General features: G+C 38.6%; 1 long non-coding RNA gene across 2 annotated transcripts; it reads right to left on the reverse strand.

The window, feature by feature from the left end:
- Positions 1–8446: 8446 nt before the first annotated feature.
- LOC126961820 (uncharacterized) lies at positions 8447–17331 on the reverse strand. 2 transcript variants are annotated; one of them, XR_007728428.1, is made up of 7 exons: positions 17187–17331; positions 16177–16218; positions 14235–14304; positions 12939–13131; positions 12662–12841; positions 12299–12425; positions 8447–11096 (listed from the first exon to the last, which is right to left on the reverse strand). It is a non-coding gene; the product is annotated as an uncharacterized LOC126961820 (long non-coding RNA). The 2 variants fall into 2 exon arrangements; XR_007728429.1 differs by lacking the exon at positions 12299–12425.
- Positions 17332–21360: the final 4029 nt, after the last annotated feature.

Below are 21360 nucleotides of genomic sequence, written 5' to 3' on the forward strand. Positions count from 1 at the left end.
CCTTTAGCTCTGAGAAGTTTGATCGACCGAAGCCTTCTTCTCTCAACTCATCAAAGTCATTCTCCATCCAGCTTTGTTGCATTGCTGGTGAGGAGCTGCATTCCTTTGGAGGGTGAGAAGCACCTGATTTTTTGAATTTCCAGCTTTTCTGCACTGCTTTTTCCCCATCTTTGTGGTATTATCTATCTTTGGTCTTTGATGATGGTGATGTACAGATGGGGTTTTCGTGTGGATGTCCTTTCTGTTTGTTAGTTTTCCTTCTAACAGTCAGGACCCTCAGCTGCACATCTGTTGGAGTTTGCTTGAGGTCCACTCCAGACCCTGTTTAACTGGGTATCAGCAGCAGAGGCTGCAGAAGAGATAATATTGCTGAACCGCACGTGTTGCTGTCTGATTGTTCCTCTGGAAGCATCGTCTCAAAGGTGTACCCGGCCCTGTGAGGTGTGAGGTGTCAGTCTGCCCCTAGTGGGGGATGTCTCCCAGTTAGGCTACTCGGGGGGTCAGGGTCCCACTTGAGCAGGCAGTCTGTCCAGTCTCAGATCTCAACCTCCGTGCTTGGAGAATCACTTCTCTCTTCAAAGCTGTCAGACAGGGACATTTATATCTGCAGAGGTTTCTGCTGCTTTTTGTTTAGCTATGCCCTGTCCCCAGAGGTGGAGTCTACAGAGGCAGGCAGGTCTCCTTGAGCTGAGGTGGGCTCCACTCAGTTCAAGCTTCCTGGCACTTTGTTTACCTACTTAAGCCTCAGCAATGGCGGGCACCCCCTCCCCCAGCCTCGCTGCCGCCTTGCAGTTAGATCTCAGACTGCTGTGCTAACGATGAGGGAGGCTCCATGGGTGTGGGACTCTCTGAACCAGGTGCAGGATATAATCTGGTGTGCCGTTAGCTAAGACCCTTGGTAAAGCACAGTATTAGGGTGGGAGTGACCTGATTTTCCAGGTGTTGTGTGTCATGGTTTCCCTTGGCTAGGAAAAGGAATTCCCTTACCTCTTGTGCTTCCTGGGTGAGGCAATGCCTTGCCCTGCTTCAGCTCTCACTCGATGGGCTGCACCCACTGTCCTGCACCAACTGTCCGACACGCCCCAGTGAGATGAACCCAGTACCTCAGTTGGAAATGCAGAAATCACCTGTCTTCTGTGTCGCTCACGCTGGGGTCTGGAGGCTGGAGCTGTTCCTATTCAGTCATCTTGGCATCCCTAGCAGTCTTACTTTCAAAGAACAATAGGGAAGCTAAATTTTTTAAAAATGATTTTATTGTAAAACAGGCACACGTGCAGAAGCCCCTATGAAACAAATGCGTAGCCTAATGAGTTACAAGTTACTTTTCTTACCAACACCCAGGTGAGGACATGTGGCCTGTGTCTCTTATGATCCCCTTGCTTCTCCTAAAAGGAACTACTCTCCTTTTATACAGATCACTCCAATGTCCATTCCTAGAGACTATGTTTAATCTTGCTCATTTTTTTTAAAAGTTAACATATTATCCCTATTGTAATCCATGATTTTCTCCTTCATCTCTTTTTTTTTTTTCCCTTACGATTTACTTTTGTTGTTGTTGTTGTTGTTTTTGAGACAGAGTCTCTCTCTTGCCTCCCAGGCTGGGCTACAATGGCACAGTCTTGGCTCACTGCAATCTCCATCTTCCGGGTTCAAGTGATTCTCCTGCCTCAGCCTCCCAAGTAGCTGGGATTACAAGAGCCCGTCACCATGCGCAGCTAATTTTTTTTTGTTTTATGGTATTTTTAGTAGAGACATGGTTTCACCATGTTGGCCAGGCTTGTTTCGAACTGACCTCAAGTGATCTGCCCACTTTGTCCTCTGAAAGTGTTGGAATTACAGGTGTGAGCCACTGCCCCCAGCCACAATTTACTTTTTGAGAAATCCAGGACATTTGGAATATTCCACAGTTTCATTCTGTTTATTGCATACTCATAATGCAGTTCCCCTGTCCTCTGGATTTCCTGCAGATTGGCAGCTGAGTTCAGAGGCTGGATCCAGACTCAGGTTCAAGTCATTTGGCAAGACCATGTGATGTTGTACACTTTCACCAGCATCCATCTGGTTGTCTCTCCTTCTGTGATCTTAGCAGCTGTTGGTGCCCCGTGCTTAGATACATTCATTCATTGGTGGTTGCCAAATGGTGATTTCTAATTCCATCATTTCTTTTTCATTTATTAGATAAAACACATAAAAAGAGATGCTTCCCCTCTTCTCCTATTTGGTTACCCAGTCATGCTGCTCACACAAAGAAGTCAAGATAAATGCTTGATTCTTTCCTTTTGAACATTTTTTCTGTTTCTGCATTGTGAGGGTGGAGAGATTTGCTATTTTTAAAAGTTTTCATATGCAGGAATAAAAATGGAACCCCATGCTTTTATGAAAACAGAACAATTAATGGTTTAATATTTGTATTTACTTTTAACTTTCTATTGAAGCAAAATATATTTAAATAAAAGTATCCATTGTCATAAGGGTGCAGATCAATGAATTTTCACAAAATGAATATACCATATAGTGAGCAACCAGAACAAAACCCAGAAAATTACCAATACCCCAGAGCCACTGCTCACGTCCCTCACAGTCATAGCGTCCTCTGAGGATAAATGCTCCTCTGAGGTCCATCAAGTCATTGTCCCTGTTTTGATGCTTAGATGAGTGAAATCATACTTTTGATACTTAGATGGGTAAAACCCATGCATTGTGCTTATGAGTTCTTTTGCTCATCATTATGTCGTGATAGTCATTGTATCGTTTATCCATTTTCTTTTGATAGGATTTGGGTGGTTTCCAGTTTAGAATGGTGCAATTATGAACATTTCAGAGCACACATTTTGGTGAACACAGATGTTCATTTCTATTGGGTATACGTGGCTTTCATTTTCACTTCTCTTTCAACTTTCATTTTAGATTGAGGGGGCACATGTGCCCCCTGCGGATATTGTGTGATGCTGAGGTTTGGGATGCGAATGATCCTGTCGCCAAGGTAGTGAGCATAATATGCAACGGTTAGGTTTTAAACCCTTGCTCCACTTCCTCCCTCCCCTTTCCAGTAGTCCCCAGTGTGTATTGTTGCCATCTTTGTGTTCATATCCCACTGGTTACCTCCCACTTACAAGTAAGAACATGTGGTAATTGGTTTTTGGTTCTCGTATTAATTCACTTAATATAATGGCCTCCAGCTGCATTCATGTTGCTGCAAAGGACATGATTTCAACTTTGTTTATGGCTAGGTAGTATTCCATGGTGTATATGTACCACACTTTCTTTATCCAATCCACCGTTGATGGGCACCTAGGTTAATTCTATGTCTTTGCTATTCGGCTTTCACTTTCAAATCTGATATTATGGCCAGATGGTTTCTCAGGAAAAATATTGAAATGTGAACATTTATTTTACAAAGTACAAGGATTGTTATTAATAAATAGCACGGCACCTTATTTAGTTTCAAAATGTTAGCTGATGTTGCCTTCAGTCTCAGGCACAAACCAGTTAGTTACTCTGGGAGACAATGGCATTGTCCATAGTTAGATCCAATAACTTGTATATGCCTGCCACAAAGAAACAAAGGTAGAAGAGACAGACTGGCACTGGAAAGGAGTTTTGTTTGCTTGTTTGTTTGTTTTTAATGCTGTCTCAAAGTTCTATCTCTTCTGTCAGAACAGTACCAGGTTGCAGTCAGAACAGTACCAGGCTGCAGCTAGCTCATCAGTATCTTAGGAAGTTCTGAGTGGAAACCAAAGTTACCTGCAAACTGATTTTCAATGTATTCCTATGGGGACTTACCACTTGTTATGGGTTGAATTGTGTATGTTGAAAGTCCACCTCAGAAAATGACCTTACTCAGAAGTTGGATTGTTGCAAATTCAATTAGTTAAAATGAAGTCACTGGGGTGGGCCATGATCTGATATGACTGGTGGCTTTATTTTTAAAGGTGGGGCGGATTTGAACAGGCACACACAGGGGGAATGCCATGTGAAGATGAAGGCAAAGATAATCCCTCTCCAAGCCAAGTGATACCAAAGACTGGGGGGAAGCAATCAGCAGCTGGGACACAGACATGGAAAAGATCCTTCCCTTGCAGCCTCAGAAGACACCTAACCTGCTAATACCTTGATCTTGGATTTCCAGCCTCCAGAACTGTGAGATGATGCATTTCTGTTGTTTAAGCCACCCAGTATGTAGCACTTTGCTATGGCAATCTTAGTTAACTATTACATCACACTTCATAGCTTGGTGCCCTGGGTCACTGTTTATTTGTCTGATCTTTAATCTGGTTCTTAACTTGGGCTTACTATTCACTCTTAAAACTGTGCACTCTTGAGTAAGTTAGTCAACCTCTCTAAACTTCAGTGACCTCATTTGTATAATTAGGATAATAATCATATCTACATTATAGGATTGTTGTAAGCATTAAATAAAATTCACACATGAAGAACTTTTAAAAATATATCTAAATAATACGTTTTAAAAATAAATGCAATTATTATTATACACTAAGTGACTGCCTCAAGAAATTCCCAAAACTAGAACTTGTACAAGCCACTTTCTCTGGGGTGCAAAAATATACGCAAAATAAGTAAATAAAAATAAAATCACCTTAATAACAAATATGAAAAAAACTGGTTACAGACTGTTAGAAAATAAAAGAAAAATTATGACATTAAATATTATGGGTGTAGTCGCAAAATAGTTATTAGATAAAATGTATAGCTTTTTTTTTTTTTTTAGATAGAGTTTTGCTCTTGTTGCCTAGGTTGGAGTGCAATGGCGTGATCTCAGCTCACTGCAACCTCCACGTCCCAGGTTCAAGCAATTCTCCTGCCTCAGCCTCCCAAGTATAGCTTTTAAGTGCTATTTTAATCAAAGAATATTAAAATAAGTAAGGAAATAAAGTAGTACAAGGAGCTAGAAAAAGCAACAAAGTAACACTAAGAAGGCAGGATGAAGAAAGTGATAATGATTGTGGAGGTTAATTTTATGGATTGACTTGACTGGACTACAGAGTGCCCAGATATTTGGTTACATATTATCTCTGGGTGTGTCGCTGAGGGTATTTCTGGATGAGATTAACATTGGAATCATTACATTGAGTAAAGCAGTAAAACATTCATCCAATTTGTTGAATGTCTGAATAAAATAAAAATCTGAGTAAGAAAGAATTCTTTTTCCCTGCCTGACTGTCTTGGAGCGGTAACACTGGTCTTTGTCTTCAGACTTGGACTTGGACTAGAACCGGAGCTTATACTATTGACTGTCTTAGTTCTCGGGTCCTTGAACTTGGGACTGAACTGTATCACCAGTTCTCCTGACCCTCCAGCATGAACTGCAGATCTTGGAATTCTTAGCCTCCAAGGAATTGCATGACCAATGCAATTTATTTATGTATATATAACTATATGTGTATATATATGTGTGTGTGTATATATATATACTATATATATATAAAAAAACTATATATAGAGAGCTTCTGTAGATAACTCAGACTAATACAAAAGCAGAACACTTTTTCTGACAAAGGCAGAATATAAATAACACTAATAAAAATGTCATTATAGGAACTACCATTTTTGAAGCATTTTCTCCATGCCAAGCCATGTACTAAGTGTTTAATCAAGACTGTCATTGAATTCTCATTTCAATCGCCGTACATAGGTACTGTGATTATTCCCATTTTACAGGTGAGGTAACAGGTTTTATGAGGTGAGGTAACTTACCCAAGGTCACAACATAAGAGGCAGGATTTTGCCCCAGGAAGTGTGACTACAGACCCCAAGTTCTTTTTTTTTTTTTTTTTTTTTTTTTTGAGACAGAGTCTTGCTCTGTCGCCCAGGCTGGGGTGCAGTGGCCGGATCTCAGCTCACTGCAAGCTCCGCCTCCCGGGTTTAGACCATTCTCCTGCCTCAGCCTCCCGAGTAGCTGGGACTACAGGCGCCCGCCACCTCGCCGGCTAGTTTTTTGTATTTTTTAGTAGAGACGGGGTTTCACCGTGTTAGCCAGGATGGTCTCGATCTCCTGACCTCGTGATCCGCCCGTCTCGGCCTCCCAAAGTGCTGGGATTACAGGCTTGAGCCACCGCGCCCGGCCCCAAGTTCTTAATAAAAGAACTGTACACTGCATAGTCTACGGTCTACTTCATCCACGATACCACTAGTCAAATTTCAGAGAACACCTTACTGATCCTCATATACTGTTTCTACCTGCATATCCTGTGGTATTTGAATTAAGTCATTTCTTCTACCCTCACCACCCACCTCCCTCACCCCCAGCAAGCATGCACGCATGCACATATGCACACACACACACACACACACACACACACACACACCCCAGACACTTGCTTGACTCTCTCCACAATCTGGCAAGAGAGACAAAATAAGGATTAATTTTTTCTTCCTATGTTGGACCTCTAACGGTTGATGAATAAGTAGTCTCCTACCATTCAAATATGGGAAGGTTTACCCAGCCCAGCCTGTAATAGAACTGAACTGGGGTCCACTCACCCAGCACAGTAAGACCAGATAGCCACACCAAGTTTGCAGTGGGAAAAAGTAAGGCATTTATTTGCAGGGTGCCAAGCAAGGAGCACCAGGTAGCTAATGCTCAAACTCTGACCTCCCCATTGATTTGCAGGTAAGGGTTTTTAAAGGCAGGATTTAATTTCAGGAAAGCAGAAACTGCAGGCAAAATTGCAAACCAATACCTGGAGGTTACACATCCGTTTTGGCCTAAAAGGGTGGGATATCTTAAAGTGGGGGTAGGGGGGTGGGGAGGGGGTGCAGGGGTGGCTTACAGGTCATAGGCAAATTCAGATTTTCTGATTTGCAATTGATCAAGGAAGAGAAGCTTTGTTTAAAATTTTGGGGTCAGGGGAAAATAATGTTAGCTCTGGCTTGTGGGCATGACTTCCTTGAGGCCCTTTGGGAAGAAGTTTAGAATGAAAACAGCCATCAGTGTTCAGTCTTTAATACCCTCTTATCTGAGGTCTATGGGCCGGCCAGTGGATTCATGTGGTAGGGGTCCAGGTTTCTGAAAAACAACCCAGAGTATGTTAAGATGTTACTTTAGTTTCCATAGGAAACAGAACATCTCCTGACTGTAACTTCCTCAGCTATTATTTTTAAGTTACTATTACCTCCTTACTTATTAAGGTAGTCGTTTACTTTTCATGGCTAGCTAGATGCCTGGAATTTACCTTGAAGGAACTCAAGATTTTTCTTTATTTCCATGCTTCATAGGGGCACACACGTCCCTAAGATGTGTCCTTGTGCCATCTCAAGTCCTCTTCATGCCCACCTTGCCTACAGCCGTGTTTGAGCTCATGAAGCTCACCTCTGCATTCTCTGCCACCAATGGCCCTGTGTGCCTCACTCTGACCTTCTGAAAGCCTTGGTAATTTACAGTCTGTGGCTTCATTTGCCCATGAATTATTTAAGACCAAATCAAGAATAGTTTGTTTTCGCTTCACTTAACATCCACAAATAAGAACAAGTTCCAAGGACAGAAAAAAAAATTCTGCATATTTGTAAATTTCTGGTCCCTATCAGTTCACCAGGCAGCAATAGTTGGAAAAAAAAATTAAATATCCAACTCAAGTGTTCATCAACAGATGAATGGTTAAGGAAAATGTGGTACTTATATACAATGGAGTACTATTCAGCCATTTAAAAAGAATGAAATTCAGTTATTTGCAGCAACATGTATGGAACTAGAGATCATTTTATTAAGTGAAATAAGCCAGGCACAGAAAGACAAGCATCGCATGGTCTCACAAAAATATAGTTAGAAAGAATGAATAAGGCCTAGTATTTGATAGCACAACAGGATAACTATTCAATAGTAATTTAATTGTACATTTTAAAATAAGTAAAATAGTATAATTAGATTGTGTGTAACATCATGGATAAATGCTTGAGGGAATAGAAATCCCATTTTCCATGATGTGATTATTATGTGTTGTATGCCTGTATCAAAATATCTCATGCAACCCATAAATATATATATACCTACTATGTACCTACAAAAATTTTTAAAACATTAAATTTCCACTTTCAGGTCATGTTCTCACAGTAATAAATTAAATGCAGTTAGCTAAAATATACCTTTATTTGGCCACTGCAAATTTTTCAGATGTGACAAAAATAAATCTTACTTTTAAAGGATATTTATATAAATAAGAAATCAGTTGGCAGATACTAAGACAAATCCCACAAGTAGAACAAAGATAAATTGCAATTAGTTGTTTTGTAAGCATTGTGCTCAGAAAGCCTAGTGTTTATTCCAGCTTTGTACTTACTGTATAATGATATAGTATATCTGAAACCATACACATTTAGAGACCCTAATTATAGCAATGTGATGCTTCACTCTCTTATTTTCTAGGCTTAGTTAAAAACTGAAGCTAAGTGGAGTCAGAGTGTACCAGTTTATTCTACAAGTTTAGCACAGTTACAAATCACGTTACAAAAACAATCATGCTTTAAGAAATAAACGACATTGCCGTATTTCTCATCCCTTTAGAATGTGATGCCCACTGTGGTAGAAAGCAGAAAATAATAGAATGTTTCACTGGGTTTTCATTACCATTCAAGGAAGCAGATTGGGTCATGTCTTTGGTTTCTTTTCATGTTATTCTGTTTATAATTAAGGATGGATAGGCCTCAGTTTGGCTGTTTTTGTACATTTTATATTCTTTGTAAAAATATTTTTGGTTCAGAAGGACTCAGAATGTACTTTGTCCTAAACATTCTTTCTTTTCATTTTCAAGTGATCAGGTAAACTTTTACAACATTTTCTGATTTATTTACACTTACTTCATCAAAACTTTTCACAGCATGATTTTGGATAGGCTAAAATAAAACCAAGCTCTCTTGTTTATAAGAGACCTGAATTCTAGAATCTCACGGTAGAGTCTACCAAACACTTTTCTCTTAGAACCCATAAAGTCATGTTTATCAAATATAATTGAGTTTAAAAATCCACTGGGTTTTCATTCCATCTGAAATTCATTGGGCCATTCAAGTCCTGGGTATCTACTGGAACTAAACCTTTCCATCCTGCATGGTTTTTTGTCCCATGATAATTCTATGGTGAAAGTGATACTGGTGGGCTGGGGGAGGTCCAAACGCTGGTGAGACCTCAAGCCCAACCAGTTTCCAGGGGCCCTTAACACCATTGTAAGAAAGAATTCAAGGATGAATCTGAAAACAGTGAAAGTACAGAGATTTATTGTAATGGGAAAAGTACACACTCGAGCAAGGAGAGTGCAGGTGTACTCAAGACAGGGTCACCCAACGGGGTTTAGGGTATCTACCTTTATGAATTTCTTTAAACAAGGGGCGGGATATTGGTGAAAATTCCTGGGCAAAGGTGGAGATTTCTTGGAATTGTGGAGCCACCCATTTTTACACCAAATACGGGTGTTCCTGGAAATGTCATGGCACTGGTGGGTGGGTAATTACGTAAATGAGCATATAATGAGGTTCTAGGTGAAACCTAGATCAAATCCAGCACCATGTTGGTACCAGTCAGTCTTAGCCAGCTTGACCCACACCTGTTTTTCAGGGTCTTATCAGCCCATAGCATCTAATCATGTGAAATTACTGTCTGGAAGTTTTATTCTCCTGTGATCACCCTCTACTATTCCTGTCCAAACAGCCCCATTGGCTGAAAACCCATCATCTTCCTTTCCAAATCTGTTTTTCTCTTCAAGTTTATTTTCTCAGGAAATGGTTCACCCAGAACCTGAGAGTCATCCTAGATCCTTGCTTCTCACTCACTCCCCTCCCCTCACCACACTCCACTGAATTTAGTTCATTCCACCTCCAAGTGACAGGGACAGGAGGCAGGGGAATTCTAGGCAGAAGAGGGTGGGTCCCTGGCAAGGGCCCCATCCTCAAGCCTGAAACTGCGGCCCAATGTGAGGACTTACATCTCTGTTTTCCTGCTTAAATATTGCCTTTTCCGAAACCACCCATGCCCACCCTGCCCCACATCCTATGTCCATAAAAACCTCAGGCTTAGCTGGCAGAAAGAGGAGAAGCAACTGATGTTGGAGACGACAGTTGGATGTTGGAGAGAAGTGGATTGACTTCAGAGGGACAGCTTGATGGTGCAGCTTCGGAAAGAAATCTGGCCAGAGACAGCTGGACTTCAGGGGAAGATGACCTTCCTACTCTGTCCCCTTTTCAGTTCCCCTTCCGGCTGACAGCCACTTTCACAGGCAATAAAATCTCCCACATTTACCATCTTCAATTCATTCGTGCAAATGGCAGAGCTAAAAGAATACTGTAACACTTCCTCTGGGGCTTCAGAGGTCACGGGCACCCCCTACCCCCAGATGCTGCCACAGGGCCAGTACAAAGTTCACTCCTGCCGGTGCCCAAAAACACTCACCCCAGCTCCTGCATGCTCCTCATCCCAGTGCAGGAGGTCCCAGTGAGTAGAGTTCATCCTTGTCAGTGCCAAAGCAGCCAGCCTATGCAATTGTGCATTTTGTCCATATTTGTGCAATAACTTCCTGGAATGAGTTGATCCACCCCATCTTGTCTTTCCTCAGTCCATTGTTCATTTATAACCAGAGGGACCTTCTACAGTGAAAATCTGAATCCCCTTCTCAAAGCCTTTCGATCATCTCCCATCACTGTTAGAATAAAACTCAGAGTTCTTGGTAGATTTTAGCAGGCACTTCTTTACTTGTGTCTGTCTTCCTCTTCGGCCTCCTTCCTTAACCCCTCCTTGTGTCTCACTACACAAGACAAGGAACTTCATTCAGTGGGATGTTTCCTTCCTCCAGGTCTTTGCTTTAACTGTTCTTAGAACACCTCATACTCTCCACTCCCGGTAGCTCTCTCTGGGAAAGTCCTACACATCTTTTTGAACTTGGCTTTAAAGTCATTTTCTCTCTGAGCCTTCTTATGCTAGCTTAATTAATGCTACAATGTACTTACTAGCAAAGCACCCCGGTATACTTTGCCTGGACACTTAGTTTGCTTGTTCAGTTGTTTGTCTCCTTGGCTAGACCTTCAGTTCTGTGAGGACAGTGACCGCATCTTTTTCCCCTGGTTTTGTATTCAGTCAGTCCAGCCAGTCCAGGCACCTAGGAGGCAACCAGTAATTATTTGTTGAGTGAATATTAAGTGGTTGAATTCTATCCATGATTTAAAATATATTAGCATTCTTTCTTCTTTCATAATGAAACAGATTTAACATTTGGTCAAAAGAATTCTATCTGTTTAGCATAATAATAACAATTTGTTGAATGTTTTATTGTATACCAGGCACTGTTCTAAATATAGTCAGTTCTTTTATAATGAGATATTTGCATTGCAAAAAAATCACCATATTATGCAAAATCATGTGATTAAAAAAACCTATGGAAAAAATGGGGTTGAGATACAACATTCAAAAACTGCATCAGTGACACATAAAAAAATTTAGAAAACCAATAAAAATGTGGCAAGCTTTTACATATATTGGATGATTAAGAAACACATAAATTACTGGAATAAATGTGGAACTTTAACAAGGCCTGAAGTTTGCTTGTGGAACTGGGCTTCGGAAAGGCTGCTGGCCTGTGTTATTTTGAAGTGATGGAAGGAGTAGTATCTGAAATGGAAAGGAAAATGGAAACACTAGATGTGGCTCATGATACATGTAGTGAACTAAAGGAGAGGGTAGCTGCTTGAGGTGTGTGTGTGCATGTGTGCTGTATGTGTGTACAGGTGTGTGCATGCAAACATTTGGTATATTTCTACATTAGCCCTACTAAGCCAAATGCAGGTTTCTATGCTCATCTAGCATTTCTCATGAATAAAATTATGCACACAACCGTGCAAAATTCAAATGAATGCTCAAATTCTTCCTTAATATATTAATTATATGAGGCTAGATTCCCATTTTCAAAACAAGTGTTATGGCAGAACTGACAGTAAGTTAAATTTTTAAATTTATAATCTTGATTCAAAGCCAAAAATGTTGGTACTGTATTTATCTCCATTTTATAGATGAGGAGATTGAGGTATGTAGAAAGTTGAACTAACTTGCTCAATATACACATTTAATAATTAACAAAGACCAGATAAGAGCACAGGCAATCTCTTCCACATCTCTGGCTTGTAACCAGTATGCTAGATCACTGTATCTTCTAATAGTCTTTATTAGAACTTATATTTCATTGGTATTGGACAAAACTTTCCATGGCCTGCCTTCTTGACAAATAACATCCAAATAAAGAATGAAGAATATAATAACTTGTTTGCTTCTCTTCATATCTGAAACTCTGAGGTTATTTGGTCTCACCCACTGACGTCATAGGATGTAAAGAAAAAGAGTAAGTTTTGAGTCAGGCAGGTGACAAATCCTGGTTCTTCTGATTTACGGTCTTTGAAGTCAGGACAAGTCAACTTCAATGAGTCTATCTTCTTATCTGTAAAATGGGGATGTTAATTCATATCTCAAAGTGTTTGGGTATAATAGAAGAGATACTGGGGAAAAGGGCTAGTAAAGTTTCCCCAGCCCTCCTCAATGCCTTGTTAATTGCTGAAATTCCACATGTAATGATTAGGATTTTTCAAATTAACTATTGCTTTCTTCATAAAGTAAGCATAATCTACCAGGTTTCTAGAAATTTCCTTTAAATAAATATTCCAGGAATGCACTCACTGACTGGCTTAGAAGGAAGAATGCCATAAAAGAGGAGAATCAATGCAGGAAGGTGACCAAGTTTTCTTCCTTCACAACTTTGCCTAGAGCTGGCTGTATCTGCAGTTTCAGTACGGTGCTAGATCATCCTCTCCCTGGCTCAAGCTTTGATGCAATGATAGCTTCCAGTTCACATGAAAGCTAAAGCAGTATAGGGGGTGCAAATATAATGCCAACAAAATTATTTCCCAAACATTGAATATTCTTAACTTTTTCAACACAGTTATACAGTAGTTACCTTATTTTACCCTGAAAAATATGGTGAGTGGATTGTATGATTCCAATTTAACAGATGGGGAATCTGAAGCAGAGAGCTTAGGTTTATGGATTTTTAGATAGCTTAGAACTCATTAGTGGCAGTGGGCAGGTCCAGCAACTAGATCTGCTGTCTCCAATTCCAATGGCAATATCAATTATTCTGCAGTTTCTTCCTAAAAGAATAATTTACTATTAAATCTCTCATTGGTTCACAATCCTTTGTAATTACCTAAAACGTACAAACATTGTAGTAACTGTAGGATTGCAAAGATGACTACTGGCCCCAAATCCTATGAACCTACCACACAACATGAGGTCTGAAGGTATTTTTATCATCTCCTGAAACCAGATTTCATATTATGAATTGACTTAAGTACTGTGCCCCAAATTTATTTTTGTAAATTCCAAAATATTCTTGTCTCAAAACAAGAAAGTCAGCGTTAGAAAACCCATTAAGTAGGTGAAGGGGTATCAGGGGCGTGGAAGGAGTTTAAGAATTATGACAGTAATACCTTTGCACAATAAGTGTAAAACAGAAAAGCTGATCGAAACAGAATTATTTTCTATGACAGTTGAAAAGATTAATGGTGAGCTTGACCCCAAATTAGCAGAGTCAATGTCAAAGAATGTGCTATACATTATTGAAGTTTTCTATTCAGCAAATAAAGGTTGGCAGAGGACAATATTTTCTAATATGTATTTTGTCAAATGCTGATTTCTTAAGATTTTGTGTGAAATGCTTGGAATAAAAATAGATGGATTTCTTTAATGTTGGATTTTTTAAATGAATTTATTATGAAGATACACATGGTGGATCTCTAAGAAGGGGATGACAATAAACTGTTTCCAGAATCTTTCTCTCTCTCTTTCTCTAGATTTTTGTTTAAAGAATATAGAAGACTTTTAGAAGTCTCAGCATAGAGGACTGAGGAAAATGAGAACCAATTAATTCCATCTTTCTTAAAATTGCTTCTATGTGTCCAAATGTTTGATAATCCTCTGCCTGAGTTTATTTCTCTTGCCATGGAGTTGTGGACCTGAGCTTTTCATCTACATTTCAAGGTAACAAATATATATATACTCCAACACAAATGAATAAGCTATTTATCCATGTGCAAATAACCAGCCTGTCTGCTACTGATGAAAATAACCCAAGCACTGTAATTGTGCACTCCTGGTCTTTAGACTCAGACGTATCTGGGATTATTGTGGCTGTCTGATGGGTGATTTTTAAGGGGCTCTTCATTATTATTTCCCTGTGAAGTATGATACTTACCATCTCCAGTATGTGGCCTCCGTGCTTCCTCTCAGCTTTTGCACAGGTGCGATGCAATTTAAAAGTCATCCTGAATAGTGAAATGGACAAAATGAGTTTTCTGTGAGCATGAAAGGCAAATTGGGTAAATGGACTAGTCTCGTCTGGAGCTAGAACTTCAATGAATTTTCCAGCTTCAAATAGAACTAATGCTATTTCACAGCAAGTTATTCTTCTCCGTTCCATTTTGGTAGTATGAATCCTGAATTTAAAATTAGCATGAAAAAGCACTTTCTTGTAGATAGATTCCTGCTTCAGGCTGCTTATGCTGCAGAAGCTTTGGTTCAGCGAGTGCCAACTGAATAAAAGTACCACCCTCGGGGTCAAAGAATGTTCTTTTCTTCCTTGCAATCATCTGACTGCTGGGTGCTCCTAAAAGTATCAGAGAAAAGAAATCTTTTCTCTTCTTTCCAGGGAAAAGGAAATTCTCGAATAAAGAGTAGCTATTTAAAAAATGACCTGTGAATCTCTTCATTAAGTTGGAGGAGGGCAGACCTCTCCAAGGCAAGGAAGTAATAATCCCTTCCAGCCAGACCAAGAGGCAGAAACGTGAGCATTTTCTTATTCTCAGGTGCTGTCCAGAATGCTTCAGTGCCTCTCAAGAAGCTATAAAAGAAGAACTAAATAAATATACAAATGGAAATTAATGAAACAGAAAATAGAAAGCCAGTAGACCTGATAAATAAATCCAGTGACTCATTCTTTGAAAAGACTAATAAAACACAAATAGCGAGGCTAATCACGGTCTCTGGTCAAAGGTCACATCCTCAGACAAACTTTTTTGAATTTCCTGAATTTGTTCTGCCTGCCTTCATCACTCACTTACTCCTTTCCCTTGTTTTATTTTCTTCATAGAGTTAAAATTCCATTGTAGAGCTACTTGTGACTTTTTCATCAAGCCCCCTATTTTTGCACTATCATCTCCAAAATGAAAGAGACTTTTTCTGTCCTGTTCACAAAGAAATCCTCTGTACCTATTAATTACTGTGTATAGAATATAATAGGAGCTCTATAATTATAGTTGATTAGATAAATAATAAAGAAAAAAACATGTGTTTAGTAATAAACGTGAGAAAGGAGATAAATGATAGACAGAAATCTATGCAGTTCTTCCAAGATCACACATATGGAGACAGATATATAGAAGTATATATCAAAGAAGATATATACATATGTATATACATATGTATATCACATATATATATAGTCTATATATGATCTTGGAAAAATTGGATAATATTATTTGATATATATACATATATAAATCTACATCTATTGCTCAGTCTCTATATGATCTTGGGTAAATTGAGTAAATATATGAAAAATAATAAAGTCATAGGTTAGTTACACTTTATATTAGTAAGTTCCATGTAAATTAAATATGATTACATTAAACAAAATATTAAGATAAATATATATGATATATGACTATATTATCTTAGGTGTTGATCTGGGAAGGTCTTTGCAAAAATGATCCCAGAGCAAGCATAAAGGAAAAGATTGGTAGTTATGAATGTCTTAAAAGAAAAAGAAAAACAAAATTTTAGAAACAAATAAACAGAGAAAGTATTTGCAGTGTACTATACATATACTATAATGAACAAAGGGTTAACATTTTAGTATAAAAGAGCTTTTAAAATTCATGAAAAAGATGAACACCTCTTTCAAAAGAAAATATATAAGGGTGTGCTATGGTTTGAATGTATCCTCTCCAAAATTCAGATGTTGCCAATGTGCTAATATTAAGGAGTGGGGCCTCTCCAAGGTGATTACGTCATGAAATCTTTTTCCACGTTAATAGGATGAAGGCCTTTATAAAAGAGGCTTCACACAGCATTCAGCTAGCTTGCTCTCTTGCCCTTCTGTGTGGTGCCATGTGAGGATGCTGCAAGAAGGCCCTTACCAGATGCCAGCAACTTGATCTTGAACTTTCCGAGCTCCAGAACTGCGAGAAATAAATTTCGGTTATTTAAACATTACCCAGTCTCCCGTATTTGTTATAGCAGCATAAATGGACTAAGATAGTGGGCAATTTGCCAAAGAAGAAATGCAGATGGCCCGTAAACACACTAAAGTTGGCAAAGAAAAGCAAGCTCAATGCAATTCCATGTTCACCTATGATAATAGCCAGAAAGGTAGCCAGAAAGGGTAATACTCTGTTTTGGTGAAGACATGGAGAAAGAGCTATTAAATAGTTTTGATGGCTGGGAAATTAATTGAGTCTCACAGAAAAGAGTCTCCCAGTTATGTATCAGAAATCTTAAAATTGGCATCACCTGTGCAATAGCAGTTTTACTTCTAGACATTTACCAAGAAAAATATTAAGGAAATGTGCTAAGATTTAGTTACAAAGACAAAAGAACAGTTTTGCTTATAATGGCCCTAAATCAGAAACAAATGAAATATCTAGCCATTTTGAATTCATTAAATAAATCATGGTATGTCTGTATGATTTAATTTGAATTAGCCATTTATACAGGTGATTTATACAGCCACTAAAACATTGGAAACTACTATAGCAAATACATGGAATCAGCCTAGATGTCCATCTATGGTGGACTGCATAAAGAAAATGTGGTACATATACATCATGGAATACTACACAGCCATGAAAAAAGAACAAAATCGTGCCCTTTGCTACAACATGGATGCAGCTGGAGGCCATTATCCTAAGAGAATTAATGTAAGCAGAAAACCAAATACCATGTACTCTCACTTATAAGTGAAAGTTAAACATTGAGTACACATGGACATAAAGAGGCGAACAATAGACACTGAGGCCTACTTGAGATGAGAGGGTAGGAAGGGGCATGGGTTGAAAAACTACCAATTGTATACTATGCTCACTACCTGGGTGACGGGATCATTTGTAAAGCAAACCTCAGCATCATGAAATTTACCCATGTAACAAACCTGCTCATGTATCCCCTGGACCTAAAGTAAAAGTTGAAAAAAATTGTGGGCTAGGTATTAGATGATGTTGAGGAGCTACTACAGTAATTCCCCCTTATTTGCTGTGAGAGTTGAATAAGACAATCCAGGTCCCAGGCTTCCCACAGTGTCTGGCACAAGCCATGTACCTCCCCGGAATCTAGAATTTTGCAAAGTCATAGTAGGAGCTCAGTGAGGCACTTGGAGAACTAGAGGCCCTCTGCCAGCATGACCACTTTGGCTCTGAAAGGTTAGCTCCTTTCTTCCAACAGAGGCCTGAATCTCGATGAGGCAGAGCTAGTGAGGCTTGGGTAGGACCTAACACAAGAGGGGAGAACCCTTAGCTGCAGGAAGAGAGCCAGATGCCAGCACAGGAAGCTGCTTAATGGATAAGAGTGTATTTAATAGAGGAGAAGAAAAATGCTTCCTTCAAAATTTTGCCTGTGACAACAGAGGAATAAACTTCCCCTGTTGCATGTAATAGCTCGAATGGCTGAGCGGTAGTTGGACTGAGTTCAGAGCCTGCTCTGTAAGCCACAGGCTCCTCTCTGGAAATCCCTACTCACTCTTGGTTTTCCTTCCTGAAAAAATCATTTTCATTTAAATAGGACTTTACCGCTGAATGCAAAAAGCAGACTGATTAAAACAATTAACTAAATAGGGGCTCTCTATCTTGTAGTTAACTCCTGGCTGAGAGCATAGCTGTACTGCACAGGTCCCTTCAGGCTCCTACAGGGAAATGTATCCTGCAGTTGTTTTCCAGCTCAAGTGAACATTCTGAGTCTCTGATTCCTTTCTTTCCAATCAGATCCTCAGGGGGCATGGCTTAATCAATGAAAAGAATTATAAGGTGAAATAGGAGGATCAATGAAAGGTAGAAAAAATATTCTTGGTCTGCTTCAAAGTAGAGTTAATAAAACCCAAAATGCTGCAGGTAAGCAGAAAAAAAAGGACTCCCATTTGTTCTTCTTTTATTAAAACATTTAAACCAGTATCTAAATGATTGGGTACTAGACAGACAGTCGTAGCTTCTCACATAGGCTTTAAAATAAGACATGCTGGGGGATGGGGAAAGATTTGGTTCTTTTAGTTCTGGGTGGTGATGCTATGTCTTCAGCATGAGATCACTATTTCTTTGGTGAATGAACTGCCAGTTGAACCCAGTTGCCAGTCATAGAAGCAATGCTGCACACCTTCCTGCTTTTAGCTATTTGCTCATTTAGGCACTTTTTCTAAAAAATAAGAGAGAAGGTTTAATTTTACAAATAATGTGGGAATGTGGAGTTCAAGTTTGTTACTCTGTCTCCAGTCCTCCACCCACATCCTCTGACATTTTAGCCACATCTTTAATCTGTAGGGATGAGGAGCAAGGACCCTGTGAATAACCTGTGAAAGGAAATTGGTACAGAATAACATGACCATCCAGACATACCCCTGTGCCTTGAACAACAGAACAAAGGGTAGTGTGTTAGTCTGGTGGTTCCCAATCTTTTTGGCACCAGGGACTGGTTTTGTGGAAGATAATTTTTCCATGGATGGGTTTGGCGTGGGGGATGATGGTTTTGAGATGAAACTGTGATCATCAGGCATTAGTTAGATTCTCGTAAGGAGTGTTCCTAGATTCCTTGCATGTGCAGCTCACAGTAGGGTTTGTGCTCCTATGAGAACCGAATGCTGCTGCTGATCTGACAGGAGATGGAGCTCAGGCAGTAATGCGCTCTCGCACTCCACTCACCTGCTGTGCAGCCCGATTCCTAACAGGCCACGGACTGGTACTGGTCCATGGCCCAGGCATTGGGGAAAAATGTGTTGGTCTGTTTGAGTTGTTGTAGCAAAGTACCACAAACAGAAGTTTATTTCTTCATGGTTCTGGAGGCTGGAAGGTGTTGGCAGGGACGATTTCTTCTGAGACCTCTGTCCTTAGAGTGTAAAAGCCACCTTTCCCTTGAAGGACTCACTCCAGCTTAGCCTTTCCTCTGTACATATGTGTACCCTAATTTCCTCTTCTTATAAAGACATCAGTTATATTGCATTAGGGCCCACCCATATGACATCATTTTACCTTTATTACCTCTTGAAAGGACTGAAGTGCAAATATAGTCTCATTCTTAGGTGCTAAGGTTAGGACTTAAATGTACGAATTTTGGGAGAACGCAAGTCAGCCCATAATACTCCATTACCTGACTCTCAAATTCATGGCCTTCTCATATGCAAAATGCATTCACCCCATCCCAATAGCCTCAAAAGTCTTACTGTAGTACAGAATTAATTCTAAGTCCAAAATCTCATCTAAGCATTATCTAAATCAGTTATGATAAGGCAAAAACAAATGATTCATCCTGAGGCAAAATTCCTCCCAGGTGTGAACCTATGAAACAAAACAAGTTATTTGCTTTCAAAATACAGTGGTAGAACAGGCATAGGATAGACATTCGCATTCCACAAGGGAGAAATAGGAAAGAGAAATGGGACCCCAGGTTCCAAGCACGTGTGAAACCTATCAGTAACCTCTTAGTAAACTAGGGTACATTTTCTTCTTTAATATATTGAAGAATCTGTTTCAAGTTAACAACCAATATTTTATTAATATTGAGCCACAAGAGATTTTCTAATAAAAGTTAAGAATAAGACAAAGCAACCACTGCAATATATAACATTACTCTAAAATACTAATTTCATGCAACTCAACAAGGGTGACAATTGGGAAGACAAAATTATCACTATTCTAGATTATGTGAGTATTAAACTGGAAAAACTAGGAAAAACAGAAAATTGACTGGAATGGGAAAATAGACATTTCAGCCAGTTATAAAAGAAATATTTTATTCATCAACAGTAACCAATTAAAAAATATAAAGAAAAAAGAGTCATTATCAATAGCTTTGTGAAATATAAAATACATGAAGTAAACTCAAAGAGTGTGTTAAACACTAAAAAACTTTACTATGGATATAAACAAAGACAAATAACTGGAAAGTAATCACATTTTTTAACAGGAAGATAACATTGTAAAGATATAAACTCTCCCCAAGTCAATCATTTAATAAAATTCTAAGAAAAATTTTCAGTTAGATTTTTGTAACTTAGAAAAATAATTCTAAAATTTCTTTGTATGAAAAATGGTAAAAGATAGCCAAGAAATATTTGTATTTGATTAACCTGAAATTTCAGCTCCTGAAAGGGATAGATTATTCAATATACTTTGATGTTATAATTAATGAATCATTTAGGGAAAAAGAATCTTTCTCAGCTAGCCACATAATTAATCCTAAATCAATTACACATGTAGACATAGAAGACATATAGTGAAAATCCGATAGATTTGGCTTCATACTGGTTAAAACCATCTATACATCCAAATATAATAGATAAAAGTTAAATGTACGAAAATATATTTTTAATATTTATGATTGATAAATTGTACCTTAATATATCAGAAATACATTAGAAGAAGAAAATTACCTTTAGAAAAATGAACAAAGGAGATGAACAGGGAATTCATAAACAATAAACACAAAAATTAAATACATTATTAAAAACCATTTATCTTAAAAGTTATTATTTTGTACATTAAATTGGTATATTTTAATCAATGAAGAATGAGGATTAGAAAAATAGTTATTTGAACAATATTTCTGGAAGGCAATCTTAGACTTATACCCAAAGCACAATTCCTTAAAAATCAATAAACTGGACTTCATCAAAATTAAAAACTTCTGATCTGTTAAGGAGATGAAAATATTTGAAAGCCACATATTTGACAAAGGACTCATATTTAGAACATATAAAAAATGATCAAACCTCAAAGTTAAAAAAATTCCAGTGAGAAAATGGGCAAAAGATAAAAGCAGACATTTTGGCATGGAGAATATATGGATGGAAGTGAACTCGTGAAAAGAGTTTAACATCACTAGCCATTAGGAAAATGTAAAGTAAGACCGTGATGAAATATCATGACACAGCTATCAAAATGTCTAAAATGAAAAATAATATAACACTAAATGCTGGTGAGTATGCAGAGAAATTGAATCATTCATATACTGCTGGTGGAAATGTAAAATGGTACAGTCACTCTGGAAAATAGTGTGTCAGTGTAGTTATAAAAACTCAACATGCTTCTACTATAGGATCCAGCATTGTGCTCTTGGGCACTTAT

Source organism: Macaca thibetana, chromosome 8 (assembly GCF_024542745.1).
Source record: "Macaca thibetana thibetana isolate TM-01 chromosome 8, ASM2454274v1, whole genome shotgun sequence".
NCBI classification, from domain to species: domain Eukaryota; kingdom Metazoa; phylum Chordata; class Mammalia; order Primates; family Cercopithecidae; genus Macaca; species Macaca thibetana.